Genomic DNA, 23,752 nt, shown 5'->3' on the forward strand with positions numbered 1-23,752 from the left:
ATTCTTTCTACCTTCAGAATTTACTACACTACTTACAAAGACTAGGACAACTGTTTGCGAATGTTATAAAATAGAATATACTGCATCCAAAGCAAGGCTCTTTATGGTTCTTCTGCATATATCATTTTACTTTCTAATATGCCATTGAATTACAGCCCTTGGTCCAATATAATTCAACTATTGCCAGTTTTATGAAGTATCACACTATCCACATTTCATTTCTGCAAAAAACTCCTTTTCATCTCAACTCCTAATGAATACCTGGTTGCCCTTCAAAGCCAATCTGAAACTTTTCTTTGTAATTCATGGGTTATTTCATTAAACTTTTTCAAACCATATTACACTTTTTAATAATTTATCAGAATCCATTTCAATACTATGATGCCCTTATTGGCAGAGATTGTGTCATACCATTCTTATACTCTACTTTCTAGTACACTAGGTTTTTTTAAGATTTATTTATTTGATAGATTGGCAGAGAGGAATTACAGACATAGAAAGAGAGATCTTCTATCTCCTGTTTCACTTCCCAAATGCCTAAAAGAGCAGGGGTTAGAGCAGGATGACACTAGGAGCCTAGAGTTTCATTTGGGTCTCCCTCATAGGTAACAGAAGGCCAAGTACTTGGTCTATTATCTGCTGTCTCAGACACATTACTAGGAACTGTATTGGAAGCAGAACACTTGGGATTGGAACTGATGCTCTGATAGAAGATGCTGCTGGTTTTGCAAACAATGGCCTAATCCACTGCATCACAACACCAACTCCAGCATCCTGTTTTCTGAAAAGTTTAATTCAATAATCAATTTAAAACAATAAAAGAATTTCATAGCATTTATATATTTATTCAAATATTAGATAATATTTTCAACATAAAAAGAAATTTATTATACACATAATTCTTTGTTTTAAGATGCTAGTTTTCTTTTGTTTAGAATGTAAATCTAAAGCTACACATCTACGTTCTGACTCTTAGAGCTGAATTTCTTTTAGAATAATGGACTTATCATCATAGCAACAGTATCACAAAAAATGTCTTTTGAAATTTGCTTTGCTTCAGACAAGAAACATTGTTTATCTTGAATATTATGAACTGCAGATGAACCTAGTAACTTTTTAATGGAATGTTCTCCTTACTTCCCATGAATCAGCCAGCTAGTCCTTGTTGTTGGGAAGAAATTCTGAGTAAGTTTCTCATCTTCATCCTTCATCCCAGCGAGAACCAAAGGTGTCAATCACTTAAGTCAAAATTATAGGAAATCAAATGGCCCCTTTTTCTTTTTTGTTCTAACTAAACAAGCTAGCTAAAACAAACAAAAGTAACAAATATTCCATTTTTAACATAATACAAACTCCAAAGAAAATTAATGCCATTTCTACATTTTTTTGTTTCTGCTTCAATTGTAACATTTACATTAATAAAACTTAAAGCTTCTCTCTGTGCTGTGAAATATAAAGATACAGATTAGATAGTGCTTTTTCTTCAAATTAAATTAGTGGGGCTTATTTCCATTCCCATTTGTTGTTTGTCTCCTAAAAACAGATCTCCAGCCACCACTGAATCTTTAAAGCATGGAAAAATATAATTTTATAGTTGAAAGAGGTATTAAAGTCTTTTTTTTTTTGGTTCAAACATTTCTATTATACTAGAATGTACTATACTATTCCTCCAATAAATGTTCACCACATCTCGGGCTTGAAAACATCATAAGATGATAAGTTCAAAAGAAAACTAAACAAGAGCATGATTCAAATTTAAATGAAATTTTTGTGGTTTCTACAAATTGGTTTGAAGTCTACCTGTTGACATACACTTGAATTTATGAACAGAGACTTGAATTTATGAAAAAAAATCTTTAAGGTACTTGAAGGGTCTGTTCCAACTCTGTGGCTTAGTGTGTAGGGTCGTTGCCTGCAGCACTGGCACCCCTTTTGCATGCTGGTTCAGCGCTCAAATGCTCCTCTTCTGATTCAGCTCCCTGACAATGTGTTGGGAGGGCAGCAGAGGATAGTCCAAGTGCTTGGGCTCCTGGCTCCTGGCTTCAGCCTGGCTTGGCCCCAGCCATTGCTGCCATCTGAGGTGTGAATTAGCAGATGAAAGAGCTCTCTTTGTCTCTGTCTGTCTTTCTCTAACTGTAATTCTCCCTTTCAAATAAATAAATAAATCTTATTTTAAAAAAGGTACTTGAAGAGTACTTTAATGACTCACTGAAATTTCCTTTCACTGGTCACTTATTTTTAATGTTAAGACATATGAAAAGTTTAACAAAGGAAACATATAAACACACAAGTCAAAATATTTTAAGACTCCTGACCCCCAAAAAAACTTTTAACTGTAAAAAAGCTGAGCTATTTGAAGGCTGAGAAAAGCATTCTCAGGCAGGTGGACAGTTACACTTTCAACTTTGTATTTTTGCATCTGCCAGTTTAGTTTCGACCTTTCAGTAACTTTTATTATGTTCAAATTCTTGAATTTCTCAATAAGCAAACACTTTCTGGAAAACACATCTGTCTTACCGATTAGACTTATTTTGAAATACAAGAGATTTTACTTATTTTTCTTTGTTTGCACATCATTCCAGAATTTCTTTATTTCTTTATCTGGCACGCCTGTGTTCTTTTACTTTCTTAATTGAAACTATTCTTTCCTAGGTAGTATTCTCTCTCCTAGATGTATGTTTTGTTTTCTCCTGTTAAATTAAGCTCTAAAATTATAAAACTAAGAAATAATCATTACAATAATTGAAACAATACAAAATTATAAAGAAAAACAAAATAATAATGTTCGCCTACCCCTTCTTTCTCAATGTTGATTGCTTTAAGGAAGCCATGTTGACAAGATTGAATCTTCCACTTAAAAATTTCTTTATGTGTACAGAAACTTGAAATCCATACTTAGTTTTATAGCACATAATTTTCATTATTTCAAAAAAAATCACACCCAGATAAACTTACTTTTTAATTTAATTTTCATTGAGTTTTGAAATTCTTTGATTTGTATATGTGTGTGCATGTCTGTGTGTCTAACTCAGGAATATGGGTGTGTGTGTATAAGGATTATGTTATTCCGGCCGGTGCTGTGGCTTAACAGGCTAATCCTCCGCCTTGCAGCGCCGGCACACCGGGTTCTAGTCCTGGTTGGGGTGCCAGATTCTATCCCGGTTGCCCCTCTTCCAGGCCAGCTCTCTGTTATGGCCTGGGAAGGCAGTGGAGGATGGCCCAAGGCCTTGGGCCCTGCACCCGAATGGGAGACCAGGAGAAGCACCTGGCTCGTGGCTTCGGATCAGCGCGGTGCGCCGGCCGCAGCGGCCATTGGAGGGTGAACCAACGGCAAAAAGGAAGACCTTTCTCTCTGTCTCTCTCTCTCACTATCCACTCTGTCTGTAAAAAAAAAAAAAAAAAAAAAGGATTATGTTATTCCTTTATTGAAACTAAATTTTTATCCCACATATATTTTTTCTCATTTAGCAATTTATTATGTTATTTTGTCTAGAACAACAAATAGTATCAATCACACTCATTATATAGTTGTGTACCACTGAGTGATATTACTATAGATGTTGTGTGTTTTTAGATAATATGTCAGTCTTTGCCAGAATTATGGTGATCTCTTACTGCTTTAATTTGCTTTTCAGATTAAGATTTTTCAAAAATTTTGAAAAAAATCTTCTATTCTCCTCCTTTATCTTTCTTATTGTAAAATAAAAATCTTTCCTTTTTTATGAAGTGATGATTTGATTATCAAAATAATTGATCCATAAAGGCCAACTTGACTCAACTTAACTGTGTGGAGCACTTATGGTTAAATGTACTTAGATTTGAATCATGTACTATTCAGGCTTATTTTTTCTTGAATACAGACAATACCAGAAAAATATTATTACATTGCATTGTTATGAGTAGTAGGGCTCTAAAACCCTAAGCAAATTCTCAGGTAGCAGGAGATAAAAGTTCTCGTTCTATTAAAAAAACAAGTCTCATTTCAATCCATGAATTTAACTGAGACTAGAGATGAAAAGACAAACAAGCAACTCTGTCTATTTATCTTCAGTGTATTATGGGGAATTCAAAAGTAACTAAAATACATAACTTACTAAACCTATATGATTCATTCTCTAAGAAGCAATGAAAATTAGGCATTGAAGCATCAATAGAAAAACACACAATTTGATCTTTGAATAACAGAGTTTATGACATAACTAGATAAAACCTAGAGAGATAAATTATTTCATTATAAAGAATAGGTAGTTTTACCTTCTTCATGACTCAACTCTACATATTAAACAATAAAGTATATGAATACACTTATGACCATGTCTTAGACATAGTGCATGTATAGTACACAAAAGTTGGATTATAATTTGGTGGGGCATGAGCGCAGCCATGGCACGGCCAGGCCAGGCTCTGCCCGGGGGGCTCCACATGCGCAGCTGCCCCGGGTGCCCCCACCCGAGCTGCGCGGAACGGAGCCGCACAGAGCCGAGTAAGATGGCGGCCAGAGGAAATAAGATGGGTGGAATCCAAAGTTGTTTACCACTAAAACTAATTGGCTGTGCAACATCAGGGAAGGTAACAAAACTAGTAACAAGTGTATAGACATATGGTTGGTCCTATAGAATTCCCCCCGTAAGGTGATTTTTTAAGTGGTTGGTTGGTCCTTAGCCCTGCCCCAATGACTCTGCAGTTTTGTGCTATAAAAGGTACTGTTACACACAAAGTAAAGGAGTTCTTGCTACTAGACTTGGCTCCCCACTGCGTCTGATTGTCTCCGGGATCGGGAGGCTGGGGAACGCGCGAGCGGCGCACTCACCTTTCCTCAGACCCAGTCCATCCTGTACAGGTGGACTAAGACCCTGCAATTTGGAAATAGATTGAAATTAGATAATTCAAAATTTGTATTCTAAATATCATCAGTCTATTTCTTCTTTTTTCTTTTTTTAAAATTAATTTATATGAAAGTCAGAATTACACAGAGAGAGAAGGAGAGGCAGAGAGAGAAGTCTTCCATCCACTATTTCACTCCCCAGTTGGCTGCAACGGCTGGGGCTGTGCAGATCTGAAGCCAGGATCCAGGAGCTTCCTCTGGATCTCCCACATTGGCACAGGGGTCCAATGACCCCGGCCATCTTCTACTGCTTTCTCAGGCCACAGCAGAGAGCTGGATCGGAAGTGGAGCAGCTGGGACTTGAACCAGCGTCCATATGGTATCATAGCACTGCAGGTGGTGGCTTTACTTACTACGCCTCAGCACTGGCCCAATATTTCTTCTTTTTTAAGAGTAATTTATTTATTTGAAGGCCAGAGTTACATAGAGGCAAAGGCAGAGGCAGAGAGAGGTCTTCCATCTGCTGGTTCACTCCCCAAATGGTCGCCATGGCTGGAGCTGGGCCGATCTGAAGCCAGGAGCCAGGAGCCAGGAGCTTCTTCTGGCTCTTCCATGTAGGTGCAGAGGCCCAAGGATTGGATCATATTCTACAGCTTTCCTAGGCCATATCAGAGAGCTGGATTAGAATTGGAGCAGCCAGGTCTCAAACTGGCGCCCATATGGGCACTAGCCTTACCAGCTATACCGCAGCACTGGCCCTTCTATCTCATCTGAAGTGCTAGTTTCTCTCTTTCTTTCTCTTCCTCTCTCTGCATTTCTCCCCATTTGCTTACTTTCTAAAAAGTGATAATAAGTAAGTAAATAATTGGTGTGGTGAATGACAGGATGATTTGGACAAATCCTGTATCAGAGTGTCTGGATTATGGTGCCCTCTCCAGTTCTAGCTTCCTACTAAGGCATTCCATGGGAGGTAGCAGATGGGGGCTCATCACTTGGATTCCTGCCACCCACATGAGAGAGCCGTACTGAGTTCAAAGCTTCTGGCTCTGGCTTAGCTCAGTCCTGTATGTTGTGTATAATTGGAAAATGTATCTGTCTGTCTTTCTGTTGTTCACATAAAATGAAAACAAAAATAAAACTATAAAGTGATTCTTCACGATGTGTACCAACCAATGTTTGGAGAATATTTCCAAGAGGTCAGCAACTGCCTTTTGAGCCAAATCTGACTTTACAATTTTTAAAAGTAGCATTTTGTTCCATCCAGATAATACTCATCTGTTAATTAGCTCCATTTCCTTAAGTTCCAGACTGCATATCAGAGCAATTGTTTTAATATTTCCTGCTGTTTTAGTAAGGAATTTTAGTTCCCAGATTATATTTTATTTCCCAGATTATATTTTCCCAGATTTATATATATATATATATATGTGTGTGTGTGTGTATGTATGTACATATATATATATGTATGTATGTATGTAAATGGTTGCATCATATGTGGAACCAAATGTACTGAACAAAGAGAATTTTCTCAGTTTTGTGGTTTTCTTTCAATAACCAAACATCAATAAATGCAGTAGTGACAAAAATAATGTGTAGTATATAAAAATAACCACAGTAGCCTCTATGTCATTAATCTAAATGGGAAATCCAATAGCATGTTTGTATTCCACTAAAAACATCCCTCAATGAGAGTCCTAAAAAAATTGAGTATTCATTTTTTTTTAATTTCTGAAACTTTACAATAAAATAATAATCTGTACCATGAACTATATAGCCATTCAAATATGTGCAACCTTAACCTAAAAATGAAAAATTGAACTGTTCATCTGGATACTTTAAGTTTTGAATGTATTTTCCTGGTTTATCTGGTTATCTTAGACAACTAAATTTTTAATTAAAAGAGATACAAATTCTTCTTGATATTTTGTTCAAAATCATAAAGTCTTATTGCTAAAATGAATTATGCAGAATAAAAATATAAATCTATGCTATAATTTATAAGAGCTATATAAACTTGTCTTTAAAAACTTGGTTTACTCCTCCTGCAAAATAAAGCAAAGGTTTCTTAAAGAGGAGTAGATCTGTACATGTTTATATATATATAAACACACACATATACGTATACTCTTTTCAAACTTGATTGTTTTTACATTTAACTCAAACATCATCTTGCTTTGTAACTCCTGGTGATAGTATAATAAAACAAAACAAGAAGATTTCTACAAAATTCTTAGAAAATGACTTTCAGAAACTGAAATTCAGGAAAAGATGATGATAAAATGACTGTCTTCTTCCAAACTGCCTCCCACCCTCCAAAAATATGGTTTGCTATTTTAAGAGGCCTGTGGATTTGAAGACCAGGCAGCCAGAATCATCAATATATTTCAGATATGTACTACCCAAGCTTCTTATATTTTTAAAAAATTCAGTTTTCTTGTAGTTGCTTTAAAAATGCTCTTTGAAAAGTTTAGATGCATCCAAAACCAATCCTTCTCAGAGTTCTAATTTAAAACTCACTTTATAGTTTGATGAATCCAACACATGTAATGGAATTTGCATTTCCTTTTCAACCAGTTAACACACGGTTTTACTCTTTCAGTTTATTTCGTTATCTTTAATAGAGAATAAAGTTCAACTGAATCGGTTAGGAATAAGACTGTTTCAGGAAAACAGTAAATCCATGACTGAAAACAAAAAGGGAAAAATAAGCAAATATGCATTCAAGGAATAATACAATAGAGCATTATCACAGACAGGTAAAGTGTCACCTGACTTACACAGCTCTCTACAGCTCTTGCATATTTATTTGCTTGTTAAGAGGTTTAAAAAGAAACAGAGACACAGAGAGCTACCAGCCACTGAATCCCCCCACCTCCTCCACCAAAATGCTTGCAACAGCATCAGGCAGGCCAGGCTAAATCCTGGAAATCAATCAAGTTCTCCCACATGGTTGGCAAGGACCCAAACTCACTTGTGACTTTCTAAGATCCAAATTAAGAGGTTCTATCATGTTATATCTAGTCAAAAAACATGTTCCTCATGTTTATAGAGCTTGTTAGTAATGCAGACATTTATAACTTATTCAGAACCTCCTAAACCTAAAATCTGCACGTAAGCAAGATCTGCAGGTGATCAGTGGTCACTTAGATTTATATTGAATAAGCAATAGAAAAGCCCCAAAACTATGTGATGATGATGAAATGAATACTTTTCAGCAGGTGAACACTGACAATATGCCAAACTTTGGTGTCAATACTGCATATTTGTTATCTCATTTAGTAAATATAATGATGCTTATGAGATAGGTTTCAGTGTTATACATTATCTCATTGTCTTCCTGTTTATTTACAAGCAGCAGGAGAATCTTTGCTGCGGAATACTAGCAGGTCTCAGTGCATAAATCCTATCATTAACTTTGTCTGTCAGGTAATCTAGATCAGAATTGGAGCAGCAGAATTTTTTGTTTGTTTTGTACTGTGGGTGACTGTTTTGTTAGTATGTTATTTTAGTTTGCGATTTTGCCTAATTTAGAGCATAATAGTCTGTCACTTTATCAAATAAACAAAACAAATACAGAAAAAATACTGCATAAACCCTAAAAACAGGGATTTGATAAGTGAATAGTTAAAAGCATCCAAGGACCTTTCTTTTTAAAAATTTTGCTTATTTATTTGAGAGTTCGATACACACACACGCAAGCACACACAGACAGGGGTAGAGGGAGAGAGATTGAGAGAGCAAGAAAGAGTGAGCCAGCTCCCCTACTGGTTCACTCTCCAAATGCCTTCAAAGGCCATAGGCCAGGAACTCAACCCAGGTTTCTCAAGTGAGTGACAGGAATCCAATTACTAGAGTCATCACCACTGCTTTCCAGGGTCTTGGAAGATTATTCTTTAGTTACTCTATAGGAATTTCTCTCACAGACGGTTTTACAAGCAAATAAATAGCAATTAACTACACTGTTTTCAAAATATGCATTATTTAAAATAATTTCCAGACTGCTGGTATGGCTGAGCTTTGGAAGACAGCATCCTATATTTGAGCTACTTCCAGGCCCAGCTGCTCTACTTCCTATCCAGCTCCTTGCTAATGAATTTGGAAAATCAGTGGAAAATGGCCCAAGTGGTTGGACTACTGCCACACACTTGAGAAATCTGGTTGAAGCCCCTCCCTCCTGGCTTTGCTTGGCCTAGCCCTGGTCATTGCAGCCATGTGGGGAGTGGACCAGCAGATGGTAGATCTATTTCTCTCAGTGTTTCTCACTGTCTCCATAACTCTGATGTTCAAATAAAGAAATAAATTTTTAAAAATTATTTCCTCAGGTTCTGTTGATAAGACTAAATAATTGCTCTTGACTTTAAAAATATAGAATACTAGAATTTGAAACTTTTTGATTATGAATACTGGGTGATGAGTAGGATTCTATGAGCAAATATTTCCAAGTTGTCACTAGTGCATCTTCTCATCACAATATGTTCTCCACATCCACTATTTTGAAATAGAATTCCCTAGATATTGCCATAATTCTCCCCCTCTTCTTCAAACTGCTATTAATACCATGCACACACAAATCAAGTGATCTTAAGTTGTGATGCAAAAGAAAGAATAATTATTCTCTGATCTTAAATTCATTATTTCTTAGTTAATTCAGAATCATGTAATATTAAGGTGCAAAAGGAAGGATCAAATCCTTTGTTTTTTAAATTCACAAATAATACTTGTTCCTCTTAATTAGCCAAGATCACACACTTAGGATCTTGAATAGAAGATACACTTAACTAATATGACTTAAACTTAGACAAAGTAGAGAATGAATAAGAAGAATCTAAGTCCTAAAGGGCCTAAATACCTGTTTGTGTATGTCATGGCAACTTAATCATGTGTCCAGGAAGGAGGTCCATAAGACTTGTCTGACTGTCAGAAACAGGAATTTTTATATGTAGTCTTTGATAATATGATACAAATTCTTCAGCTTTATCTCATAATAAAATTCAAATAATTAAGAAAATAACCTATCCTTCTCTTACTAATGAAATCTTAATCATTTTTGTAAATATTGAATAGTAACAAAAGAAAATGGAACTATAGACTAATATTCCCAATGAACATTGCTGCAAAGATCCTCAACTAAATACTAGCTAACAGAATTCAACAACACATCAAGAAGATCATCCACTTGGACCAAATGGGATTTATCCCTGGGATGCAGGAATGGTTCAACATATGCAAATCAATAAACAGGATACATCACATTAACAGATTTTCATATAAAAACCACATGATTATTTCAATAGATGCAAAGAAAACCTGTGATAACATAAAGCATCCTTTCATGATGAAAGAAAATTGAGTATAGAAAGAACATATCTAAACACAATCAAGGAAATATATGACAAACCTACAGCCAGGATGCTATTGAAATGCTTGAAACATTTCCACTAAGATTCAAGACCAGACAGAATGTTAACTCTCACCATTGCTATTCAATATAGTTCTGGAAGTTTTAGTAAGAGCCATTAGGCAAAGAAAATAAATCAAAAAGATACAAATTGGAAAAGAGGAAGTCAAATAATTACTGTTTACAGGTGGCAGGATACTATACACCAGAGAGATAAATTACTGTACTAAAAGACTACTGGAACTCATAGAGTTTGGCAAAGTTGTAGCTTATAGAATCAACACACAAAAGCAATAACCTTTGTATACACAAACAATGCTATGGCTGAGAAAGAACTTGAAAAGTCAGTACAATTCACAACACCTTGGAATAAATGTAACCAATGAGGTGAAGCTTCTCTACAATGAAAATTACAAAACATAAAGGAAAGAAAGAGAAGATAAAATAATGGAAAATATCTTTCATGTTCATGGATTGGAAGAATTAATATCATCAAAATGTCAATACTGCAAAAAGCAGTTTATGAATTCAGTGTAATTCTAATCACAAGACCAAGGACATTCTTCTCAGATTTAGAAAAAAAATACTAAAATTCATATGGAAGCACAAGAGACCCCAAATAGCTAAACCAAACTTAAATAACAAAAACAAAGCCAGAAGCATTGCATTACCAGATTTCAAGACATAGTATGAAACAGTTATAATCAAAACATCCTGTCATCCTGATACTGGCACAAAAACACATATGTAGTCCATTGGAACAGAATGGAAACCCCAAAATGAATCTAACAGATCTTTGACAAACAAGATTAAATCACTCATTGGAGAAATGACAGCCTCTTCAACGAATAATGTTGTTAAAATTGGATCTCCATGTGCAGAAATATGAAACAAGACCCCTACCTTATACCCTATTAAAAAATCAACTCACATTTGATCCAAGATTTAATTCAATGACGTGATAACTTCAAATTACTAGAAAAAAAAACATTTAGCATATTGTTGTTGTGGATTCGTTCTGAGGGAGAAGCGCGGTGGGGGCAAGAGGCATGGAGTCACCACACAGACACTGGAGTTGGGTGAAAGCAGGCCAGAGGTGAGAAGCTTGCATACTCGTTTATTTCAGTTGCTGCAGCAGCTTATAGAGCTGAGGCAGCAAATCCAGTCAAGGGGTGGTTTCTGCCATAACCAAGCACTGCCTGTTGCCAGGCAGGCTCCTTTGCCAGGTGATTTCCAAAGCCATTCCTCAGTAACTGACTGTTGGGTCTTAGTCCACCCGTACAAGGATGGACTGGGTCCGAGGAAAGGTAAGCGCACCGCTCGCCCGTTCCCCAGCCTCCTGGTCCCGGAGACAATCAGACGCAGCGGGGAGCCAAGTCTAGCAAGGACTCATTTACCTTTTGCATAATAGTACCTTTTATAACACAAAACTGCAGAGTCATTGGGGCAGGGCTAAGGACCAACCAATCACTTAAAAAATCACCTTATGGGGGGATTTCTATAGGACTAGCCCTATGTCTATACACTTGTTACTAGTTTTGTTACCTCCCCTGATGTTGCGAAGCCAGTTAGTTTTAGTGGTAAACAACTTTGGATTCCGCCCATCTTACTTCCTCTGGGCGCCATCTTACTTGGCTCCGCGTGGCTTCGTTCCGCGCAGCTTGGGCGGGGGCACCCTGGAGCAGCTGCGCATGCGGAGCCCCTGGGCCGGGCCTGGCCTGGCCTGGCCGCACTCATGCCCCACAGATTCCCCCTTTTTGTTTTAGCACATGGTCCCTGTCTTAGGTTGCCCCCAGCCGTCCTTGCCCTTACCCGTCATTGGTAACCCAGGCAGCTTGGCCATGAGCCCTGTCTTAGGTTGGTGCAGGACGCTGGGTGCTTTACCCGTCTTGGGGTGTCGTGTGACTTGTAATTATGGGGGCGTGGTGAGCTTTCTCCACCGCCTGTCTTAGGTTGTTCCGGTCCATCCGGAATCTTACCTGTCATTGGCAATGTGGAGAGCACCGGGGGTGCTTCCCCAGTTCAGGGGATCGTAGCCCTCTGTGGCTAGCAGCCTCTGGTAATGAACCTCAACCTGTCTTACCCTTGTTGCCTCTATGCGCTGTTGTATAAACTGTATAAGCCTATTCATTATGCATGGGCCAATAGCAAGGATTAAAAGAAGGGCAAGAAGCAGTCCAAGAAGAGAGAAGAGGTAGGGAAAGAGTCCATTACGGCTCGTCCAAAAGAGGCTTTCTTGGAGTTCTCTTCGTCTTTTTCAGGTCCTTCTGAAGTGTTTTGATGATCTCGTTTGGGTTATCGAATCCCCTGTCATTGGGCTGGGCACTTCTTGTCAGGTTCACAGTGAAGAGTAGCATCTGCATCATCGCCTGCCTTTCGATTTCGATCTCCATCCATTTCTGGAAGAGGAAAGACAAAGGGATCTCCCTCAGGGGCAAACTGCTCCCTGGGTGGGTTGTTACTTGCATCAGGCATAGGCCTGATATTTCTGGCTGGTATTCAAATTGGAGTCAACTCCCCTATGGGGAACACACAGCCAAATCCTCTTCCCAACTGAATCAGCGGGTCAGGCCCTCTCCAGAGTCGAGTGAGAGGGTCTCTCCATCTCTGAGGTTTAGGGGTTAAATGTCCCCAATGTTTTTGGAACCTTGACTCCCTTGACCCTTTCAAAAAATTTAAAATATTGATGGTGAACAAGGCCTTATGTAACTGTAGATGGGGGGTAGCCACTCCCCCTTTTTGTTTTAATAACTGTTTTTTGAGGCATTGATGGTTTTTTTCCACCATAGCCTGTTCCTGTGGGTTGTGAGGAATTTTAGTAGAGTGTTGAATCATTTTACATCTTGGCAGCACTTTTAATTTAAACATCCCAATTGGTTATTATTGGTTATTATCTCTATAAGATGAGAGACATATCTTTTGACATCTCCAGGGGCCCTTTTGGAGATACCAAAAGTTTAGAGAATTTAGAACTTTGATTTTTAGAAAGTTTGTTAAAGGTGCCAAGAGAACTTAGAGTATCTGGTTAGAATAGAATTTTTTAACATCCTGTAATGATAACCCTTCATTAGACAGGGTGATCTTAACACTTTTAGAGCAGATCTAATTATAACGATATTTAACAATTTTTTTATTAATCTGAACTTAACAGAGACAGTAGAGTATATACTAGATTACCTTGGAAACCAGAAATAAACACCTTGAACATAAGAGTTAGCACACAAAATCCGCACATAACTCAGAACTATTTAACAGAGCTAAAAAGGACCTAACTTTAGAAATGGCAGAGTAACCCATTAAGCAGACACTGTTAAAATAGACGTTACAGTTTTTGCAAAAACAGATTCCAAGATTTACGATTGAGACCATTTCCAGATATTTGCCAACATTAGTACACATTTTTTTACTTCAACTTTAGGTCAATGTAATTTTGGCATTAGCACATAACTTAAAGAAAACTCTGTAAACAATTTTAAAGTTGTAAACCTTTTAAAACCTTCCATGACTTGCTCACACCTTCTGAAACTTTATACCTGTAGTTACTTTTACATAGTCTTGAATTGTCATGTATGGACAATCTATGAGAATACATGCTAACAAACTTAAACAGTCTCTCTTATCGAATTTAAGATGTGAAAAGTACACAATACATAAGACACTGAGTTATTAATGAATACCACACCATTAACTCCTCCTGGACAGCAAACATGGACACTAGTACATGTTTACAACTTTGAAAAGATCTTCATCGTTAAGAGAAACATGTTTAAAGCATAAAACCAAGCAAGTGAGCTACCAAGCAAACCGAAGGGCTTTGGCATTAACTTAATTCTCTGAATCAATCTGTATTGGCTTACTTTAGTTAACAATATATGGGCTTGTATACACAGAATTTACTCTCACTTTTATAAGACCACTCTAGCTGGAAAGCAAAAACATGAATACAGCACAGGTCTGACATTATTCACAACATGTTAATATACTTTGCATAATTTGAATTGACTCAAACAGTTGTTACTTTAACAAATTTAGAGTCCCATCCTTTGAGAGTTCCAGGGATCCTACTGGAAGTCCCAAAGTTGGTAGACTCCATTTGAGAATTTAAACTGTTAAAGAGTCAACCGCTTAGCCAAAAACTAGTACGTATAACCTGAGTATTTTAACCAAGGCTGTGGGGTAGATCTGATCAGAGTTAGGTAATCACTCAAACATTAAAGACAGACAAATCCAATAAAACATGAAACCTTCAAGACACGTGCAAACTCTCAGATAAGTTAACTACAGCAGCACAGAAAAGAGCTGGTCATCAGCATAGGAGCCCATTGCTTAGGACAGGGAAACACATCTGAAACAAAGCGGCAGGGAATGAGAGACTTCCGTAGTGCTGGAGAAAAAGTTTTATTAACTGCAAATAAAGACTCATTAGGTTGGAAAGGGTTAATGGATGAAGGTTTTTGTTCCTTTAGGTAAGGCCAGTGGTAGCCAAAGGCATTTTTTCTTCCCCCTCCTAGTGAGGACAGCATTGAATTGTAAATGGAGAGGAAAAAAGCAGTCCAAGGACTAGTCTCCCTAGAGTATCAGGCTGTGGCCTGCAAGGGTGCAACAGGCTACACTGACTGGAAGAGAGTGCAGAGAAAGGCCGTGGTCCCCCATTTACAGGGAAGACTGTGCACGCCAGGGCCTAGCAGGACTGGCCATGGGGTTGGGTAGGCACACTGTTTACAAGATGGCGGCGGGCGATTCAAGGGAGGTGAATAACCATAAAGGGGTGGCCACATGGGCTGAATTGGAGGCGCAGTGCGTTGAGGCAGTGTTGGGCTTTTAGGGGTTGCCGCCACACCTGAAAGTCCCACCTTAGTTTTAACTGCCTCTGGGGATTTATGAGCCTCCCTCAGGCCAGCACAGGCCTTCAGATGATTAGCATTCATTTCTTCCCAAGCAAGCATTTTAACAAACTGATCCCGAAGGTCCCCAGCCAGCAACTTACAACGGAGACTGTGTTCAACCCTAACTACAAAATTTGGCAGTGACTTTCCTGGCTTTTGTCGCACCCCCGCGATGGGAGATTCGGTGGGCCCCTCATCCAGCTTGTACCAAGCATTAAGTCCTGCCTGCCTCACTTGTTTACGGTATGGAGCAGGTAGCGCAGTTTGCTGGATCCCCATAGAGAACCCTTCCCCCGTCCCAGCCAGCATAGCATATGTAATAGGGATAGCTGGCTGGGCTGTTTCGTTAGCTTCGGCTCTCACCTGGCAATCCTCCTTAAAGAAGGCGCACCACTTTATGAACTGTGAACTTGTGAGGACTGCCTTGGCCACGTCCAACCAGTCCTTGGGGACGCATGGGTGATAAGCTATGTCTTGCAGCAGGGTTTGAGCCCAGGGGGAATTTGGCCCGTCTTCCTTGAGAAGCTCCTTTAAGTCCTTTGCTTCCCAGAGATACCACTCCAGAGCTCTGTTGCCGCCTGGAGCTAAATTAACAGGGTAGGCCTGAGGCAGCAGGTTCCCTGGCCCAGAGTTCACTTCCCTATGCTGCTTTATGTCCACCGGATAAGCTTCCGCAAAGGTCGCCTCATTTCTCCTCTCCCCTCCTGGGCAATCATAAGTGCCCAGATCACAAAGCTCCCTCCGTGGCTCTACATAGGGGGAGGCCGCCTCTGCCCCGGGGAGGTATGGGGGTGGTCCCGGCCCTTCTAGGGTGGATGGGCTAGGCGGGACGATTTTTACTTTCGTTTTTACCTCAACAGTTCGTGCCTCCACAGGCTCTCTGCATTCCTGATCAAACTTAGCCCATTTTCTCTCCCCGCCATCTTCCTCTGAGGATTTAGGCTCTCCCAAGTCTTGCACTTCCTCTTTCTCCCTCTCACCCTCCGAAGCTAGGGTTATAGCATCTGGGTGGAAGGATGCTTTAAGGGCAGTATCAAAGTGTCTCTCCCTCTTAAGGGTGAGTTTTTCCACCCATAACCAAGTGTTCCAAGAAAAGAGATTGGCCGTCTGAATCCAAAGGGCCAAGGTTATGACAGCTACCCAGACACTTTTTAACATATAGCGTAAGGCCTTTAAGGCCAGGTCCTTTTGGGACGAAACTGCATAAACCATACTAAGGTTTTCACTTACCCTGAGAGACCGCTTAGCCTTGGCCGAAAAGTAACTGTTCATGCCGCACGTTGGGCGCCAGATGTTGGGTCTTAGTCCACCCGTACAAGGATGGACTGGGTCCGAGGAAAGGTAAGTGCGCGCCGCTCGCCCGTTCCCCAGCCTCCTGGTCCCGGAGACAATCAGACGCAGCGGGGAGCCAAGTCTAGCAAGGACTCATTTACCTTTTGCATAATAGTACCTTTTATAACACAAAACTGCAGAGTCATTGGGGCAGGGCTAAGGACCAACCAATCACTTAAAAAATCACCTTATGGGGGGATTTCTATAGGACTAGCCCTATGTCTATACACTTGTTACTAGTTTTGTTACCTCCCCTGATGTTGCGCAGCCAGTTAGTTTTAGTGGTAAACAACTTTGGATTCCGCCCATCTTACTTCCTCTGGGCGCCATCTTACTTGGCTCCGCGTGGCTTCGTTCCGCGCAGCTTGGGCGGGGGCACCCTGGAGCAGCTGCGCATGCGGAGCCCCTGGGCCAGGCCTGGCCTGGCCTGGCCACACTCATGCCCCACAACTGACGTTAACTTGACAGCAGTAATCTTGGCAGGCCTTCTCATTCCACCACAGCATATGTGAATACTTCTTGGATAGGACCCAAGAAGCATAGTCAATAAAAGCAGATAGACAAATGGGATTATATCATGCTAAGAAGCTTCTTCATTGCAAAAGAAATACTCAAGAAAGTGAAGAAGCAACAGACAGAATGGAAGAAAATATTTGAAAACTATGCATTTGATAAAAGATTAATATACAGGATCTATAAAGATCACACGAAACTCAAAAACAAACAAAAAAACAAAGAATCCAGTTAAGAAATGGGCAAAGGACATGAATGGGATTCTTCAAAGCATGAAATTCAAATGGCCAACTGACGCGTGAAAAACACTCAGGATCACTAGTCATCAGAGAAATGCTAATAAAACCATAATAAGGTCTCATCTCACCCCAGATAGAGTGGCTATCATACAAAACTCGAAAGAGAGAGAGAGAGAGAGAGAGAGAGAGAAATCCTGGAAAGGATGTGGAGAAAAAAATACCATAAAAGACTGTTGGTTGAAATGTAATCTAGTACACCATTATGGAATACAGTATGGAAATTCCTCCAAAATCTGAAAATAGATCTACCATATGAACCAACCACCCTTCTCCTGGGTATTTCTGCAAAAAAAAAAAAAAAAAAAAAAATCAGCAAAGCAGCTCAATTCACAATACTAAGATGTGTCATGAACCCAGGTGTCCATTAACTGATGACTATACAAAGAAAAACTGGTTATATATACACAATGGAATACTACTCAGCCACAAAAATGAACAAAATCTTGTCTTTTGCAACAAAATGAATGTGACTGGAGACCATCATGCTTAATAAAATTAACCAGCCAGTGGCAGGGCAGTGATGGCACCGCCAGGGGTGGGGAGGCCTGGGGTGGGTGCCACTGAGGGGTGTGGGGGCGAGACAGCCCAGTGGGGAAAGGGCTGTGGGGGAGGGGAGTAGGTCGGTAGATGGGGAGGGGTAAGGAAAGAGGAGATTAGCGGTGGTCCGAGAGTCGGGGACGTGGGGGTGGGGGTTGGGGTTGGAAAAGCCGTTAGAAGAGCTTGCCTTAAAGGGGAGAAGTGGGGGCAGGTGTCCATTCATTCATTCATTGATTCAGTGTTTGCTGAGCACGTGTTGTGTGCCGAGGGCTGGCCTAGGCCCTGTGTGGCCCAGCTTGTAACTGACCCGGAGAATCCAGACACCGAATTAAGAACGCAAATAAATCCAGTGTTTACTTTGCTGACCCGTGCTTTGGGAGAAAAAACTCAGCAGAGCAGGGAGTTGAAGACAGCTTTAGACGGGGTGGGAAGCAGGCAGTTTGAGAGAGAGGGAGCACTGGGGGAGAGGGTGTTGTGTGGAGGGGGAGTGACACATGCAAAGGCCCTGGAGTAGGGGAGTTAGCCGAGGAGACTGATAGGAGCTGAGGTTAGGACAGGGCCTGGATCATGCAGAAGTCTGAGAAGGGACACTTGAGTGGATCCATAGACCGATCTGGGCTGAAGAAAAAAACCGGCGTGGTTGTGGTTTTAAATGCCCCAGGGGTGGGTGAGGTCACCTAGGAGGAGGATCTGGGGAAGCCCTGGGGTGGGACTGTAGTTAGAAGGAGGGGCTGGCGCCCTGGAGAGGGAGCCAGGAAATCCGAGAGACTCTTCCAGGAGGGGTTGGGGCCCCCGACACTGCCTGGGCCGGCCCCGAGTGCTGACCATCAGTCGGCTCAGACTCCATGAGGCTGGTGATAGCCAGGAGGAGGGCAGTTGCTGGGACCGGTGGAGTGGCCAGCTGGGGGGGGGGGGGGCGGGAGGGGCAAGGAAGTGAGATGACAGACGTTGGCCAAGTGTCTTGGTTCTGAAGGGGCCGGGGTGCTGCTTGTGTCAGAGCTGGAGGAGACTGGAGTGTGGCCCCGTGTGAGTTGATTCTGCCGGAGAGGGTGGGGTGGGGCGAGCTGGCGGCAAGTTCATCCCCGGGGAGACGAGGCTGGCTGCCGGGAACCACGGAAGGTTCCAAGAGCGCAGTGATGTGGGCTGATTGGTATTGGGAAAGCCCGCCAGCTGCCACGGACTCCAGGCACAAGAGCGGGAAGGAGAGGGCGTGGGGGGCCGGTGGTGGGGGCCGGCATGCTCAGCAGGCTGCAGGCGAGGAAGCTGAGTCCAGGAGCGACCACCGCCGGGTGGACAAAGGGCAGGCGCTCCAGGCAGGAGGAACAGGCAGAGGCCTGGGGCTGAGCAGGGACGGTGAGCTCGCTGCTGAGGCCAGCCAAGGACTACGAGAACGCCATCAAGTTCTACAGCCAGGCCGTCGAGCTGAACCTCAGCAATACCATCTACTACAGCAACCACAGCCTGGCCTATCTGCGCACCGAGTGCTATGGCTACACGCTGGGCGACGCCACACACGCCATTGAGATCCACAAGTACATCAAGGGCTACTACCGCCGAGCCACCCTGGGCAAGTTCCGGGCCGCGCTGCGAGACTGAGACGGTGGTGAAAGTGAAGCCCCACAACCAGGACGCCAAGTCGAAATACCAGGAGTGCAACAAGATGGTGAAGCAGAAGGCCTTCGAGCGGGCCATCGCGGGCGACGAGCACAAGCGCTCCGTCGTGGACTCGCTGGACATCGAGAGCATGACCATTGAGGATGAGTACAGCGGACCCAAGCTGGAGGACGGCAAAGTGGCAACCACCTTCATGAAGGAGCTCTTGCAGTGGTCCAAGGACCAGAAGAAACTGCATCGGAAGTGCGCCTACCAGATTCTGGTGTAGGTCAAGGAGGTCCTCTCCAAGCTGAGCATACTCGTGGAGACCACGCTGAGAGAGACAGAGAAGACTACGGTGTGCGGGGACACCCACGGCCAGTTCTACGACCTCCTCAACATATTTGAGCTCAACGGTTTACCCTCAGACACCAACGCCTACATATTCAATGGCGGCACCTTCTCCATAGACGTGATCCTCACTCACCCTTTTCGGCTTCAAGCTTCTGTACCCAGACCACTTTCACCTACTTCGAGGCAACCACGAGACGGACAACATGAACCAGATCTATGGCTTCCATGGCGAGGTGAAGGCCAAGTACACAGCCCAAATGTACGAGCTCTTCAGCAAGGTGTTTGAGTGGCAGTCGCTGGCCCAGTGCATCAACTGCAAAGTGCTGATCATGCACGGGGGCCTGTTCAGTAAGAACGGCGTCACCCTGGACGACATCCGGAAGATCGAGCGGAATCGGCAGCACCCAGACTCAGGTCCCATGTGTGACCTGCTCTGCTCGGATCTCCAGCCACAGAATGGGAGCTCGGTCAGCAAGCAAGGCGTGAGCTGCCAGTTTGGGCGTGACGTCACCAAGGCCTTCCTGGAGGAGAACCACCTGGACTACATCATCCGCAGCCACGAGGTCAAGGCCGAGGGCTATGAGGTGGCTCATGGCGGCCACTGCGTCACCGTCTTCTCCTCCCCCAACTACTGCGACCAGATGGGAACAAGCCTCCTACATGCACCTGCGGGGCTCCAACCTATGGCCCCAGTTCCACCAGTTCACAGCAGTGCCTCACCCCAAACATCAAGCCCATGGCCTACGCCAACGCGCTGCGCTGCTGCAGTCAGGGGTGATGTGAGGGCGGCAACAGCCTGCACCCCGGGGCCAGGCAGAGCAGGCCCCGCCCCAGGGCAACATTGGACCCCCTTTTACTTTGTAAAGTTTGTATTTATTCTCCTTAGGTGTGCAGCGGAGGTGGGGGGCAGAGCGAGGGCTGGCCAGGGTCTGCTCCCTGGACAGAGGACGGAGGTGGAGAAGCTAGGTTAGGGCTCTGTTGAGGCATTCTGGAGGGAGACCACAGCGGGATGGAGTGGGGTGGGGCCAAGAGGCTGCCCTGCCCTCCTCGTTTGCATGGCTCCTCCCCCGCTAAAGCAATAGGGCCCTACCATAGGAAAACCCCTGCCAGGGTCATCAGGGAGGCCTCACTTGCACCCCCACCTGAGCTCCAGAGTGGGGCTAGCCTGGGGCCCACCTCCTCCCCTAGCTATTTTATGTCTGTAATTACATATGTTAAAATAAAGTCATTATTGTAAGTAAAAAAAAATAAACCAGCCAAAAAAAAAAAAATCACATTTTTTTCTGATATGTAGAAGTTCATATGGAATACAAAAATATTTAAGAATGAAACTGACATTTATGACTTGATTATTCCTGTTAGCTTTTATTTATATTCTTATAGAACAGTGGTATTTTTACTTCTTACTTATTGGAGATTATAATTAGTGGTGCATTAAGCTTGTGATTATAAAGAAAATCTAAATTATGTTATTGAAAAAATTAAGAAAAAAGAAAGGAAGGATGGAGGGGGAGGGAGAAAGAGAGGGAACCATGGTTATTTTAAAATAGCAACTGTGAAATACATCAAATTTGTTATATTTATATTAGTAAAAATTATAAAAGTTTTAAAATATTTATCTATTTATTTTATTTTATTTTTTGACAGGCAGAGTGGACAGTGAGAGAGACAGTTAGAGAGAAAGGTCTTCCTTTTCAGTAGGTTCACCCTCCAATGGCCGCTGTGGCCGGTGCGCTATGGCCGGTGCGCTATGGCCGGTGCACCACGCTGATCTGAAGCCGTGAGCCAGGTGCTTCTCCTGGTCTCCCATGCGGGTGCAGGGCCCAAGGACATGGGCCATCCTCCACTGCACTCCCGGCCCATAGCAGAGAGCTGGACTGGAAGAGGAGCAACTGGGACAGAATCCGGCACCCCAACCGGGACTAGAACCTGGTGTGCCGGAGCCGCTGGGGGAGGATTAGCCTATTGAGCTACTTTGGCGCCGGCTCTTTATTTATTTTAAAGGGAGAATTACAGACAGAAAGAGGGTGAGACAAAGAGGGAGAAGTCTTCCTCCCCTGATTGACTCTCTAAATGGTCGCAAAGGGCAGAGCTGGGCTGATCCAAAGCCAGGAACCAGGAGATTCCTTCATGTCTCCCACAAGGGTGCAGATGCCCCAGCTCTTGCACCATCCTCCTCTGCCCTTCCAAGCCACTAGCAGAGAGCTAGATCAGAGGAGGACCAGCAGGGACAAGAACCAGCAAACTTATGGGATGACGTTGCCGCAGGTGGAGGCTTAATCTACTATGCCACATTGCTTGGTCCCTATAAAAACATTAAAAACAAAACAAAACAAAGAAAGAAAATAGCCTAACTGCAATTTGATACCTAGTCTCTCTAACTTCAGTGACTTAATCATAAAGCTCTATAAAGTACCCCAAGATTTGTCTTGTCTGTTGTACACACATCCCATAGATAGTACAAGGGATCTAGGGGATGAGATGGAGTTCTGCTCCTCACCTTCCAGCCCTGCTCATTCTAAACCTAAGGCTGCCACTAAGTGGCTCAGGTCAATAGGGATTCTACCCATAACCATTACTTAATGTCTAACAATACAAGCAGAACCTTAAAGAGTTTGTAAGAGAATCGCTCATTGAGGAAAAATGTCTTAGGAATTTCATGTGTGTTAAAGCTTTGGAGGGAAAACTGATACTTATGGAAGATGGAAAAATATTTCTGGGGGTAAAAATGAAGGAAGTGTAGAAGGGTATATTAAAATTTTCAAAATATTTTTATATAATTCACAGCTAAATCTCTATTTGGAAATGTACACTATTATTCTGATGCCCAACTATTTATATACTAAAAATCATTATTTTTTGTAGGTATTATGTTTTAGGTAATATCTGAGAAAGCTTGAATAGCAATTAAAATACATTAAATTATATTACTATCTTCTTGTCAAAAAATTTAAGGCAATAAATAATACATTGATTTCCATTATTAAAATATCACTACTAGATATACTTACATATTTGCATTCACAAATTTGATTTGGAGTTTATCCTTATTTTTGGCTTTCAAGGAAATAGATAAAGCACTTCACTGAGGTTTTTTTCCTGTGCTTTAATTTTTTCCAACTAACATGTATCATCTATTGGACAAAATTGCGAAAACTAAAATGAGTGTGTGGGGCAGGCATTTGGAATCACAATTACAATGCCACCTGGGACATGTGCATCCCATATCAGAGGACCTGGGTTTGACTCCTGGTATTCATCTGATTCTAATTCTTCTTGCTAATGCACATCCTTACAAACAGCAAGTGCTGGCTCAACTACTTGTACCCCTGCCACCCACATGTCAGATGGGGATTGAGTTTTAAGCTCCTGGCTTCTGCCTGACCCAGCTCCAGCTGTTGCAGGCATTTTGGAAGTGAACCAGTGGACAGAAGCTTTCATTCTGTCTGTCTTTCCAATAAAAAGAGAGAGAAAGGAAATACAAGTCATTTTTTTGTTTGTTTGTCTTTTCCAGAAGGATGTAAATTCAATGCTCTCTCTCTCATGACAGATTTACATACACAGTTTATTTCTAATTGATTTGCACTTGGAATTACAGGAATTTTTCATCATTTCCAGTTGAGTATGATTTGGTTCGCTGGCATCTTTTCAATGATTTCCCTTCTTTAGACCCTGGTTTTCATGGCTTATTGTTTGCAGTGCATTCAAGCCTTCCAGCTCTTTTCTACTCATTCTGCTTTGCTGGCTTTGCTTTATAAGTAAATGGAAAGCTGGAACAGCCTCCCTGCAATGCAGGGCTGATTTGGGAAAGTGACTTTCTAATGACTGAGTTACAGTCCCTAGGAAATTTAACCACCCCCCAGAAGTCACCCTTCTCAGCATTCTTTCATGTTGTAGAGATCCCTTTGTCTGAGAGCTCATTGACAGCAGTGTACCCAAGTGGAAAGAGGGTTGAGCTGAAAGGCAGGGAATTGAAGAGGCTACCCTGGCTCTGGCTCTGCATATTCACCCTGGG

At 42.0% G+C, this 23,752-nt stretch overlaps 1 pseudogene; it reads left to right on the forward strand.

Annotated features, from left to right (window-relative positions):
- The first annotated feature begins 4,331 nt into the window (after positions 1-4,331).
- Positions 4,332-20,515, forward strand: LOC133758664 (serine/threonine-protein phosphatase 5-like; annotated as a pseudogene).
- The last annotated feature ends 3,237 nt before the right edge of the window (positions 20,516-23,752 follow it).

Source organism: Lepus europaeus, chromosome 4 (genome assembly GCF_033115175.1).
Source record: "Lepus europaeus isolate LE1 chromosome 4, mLepTim1.pri, whole genome shotgun sequence".
Classification (NCBI taxonomy): domain Eukaryota; kingdom Metazoa; phylum Chordata; class Mammalia; order Lagomorpha; family Leporidae; genus Lepus; species Lepus europaeus.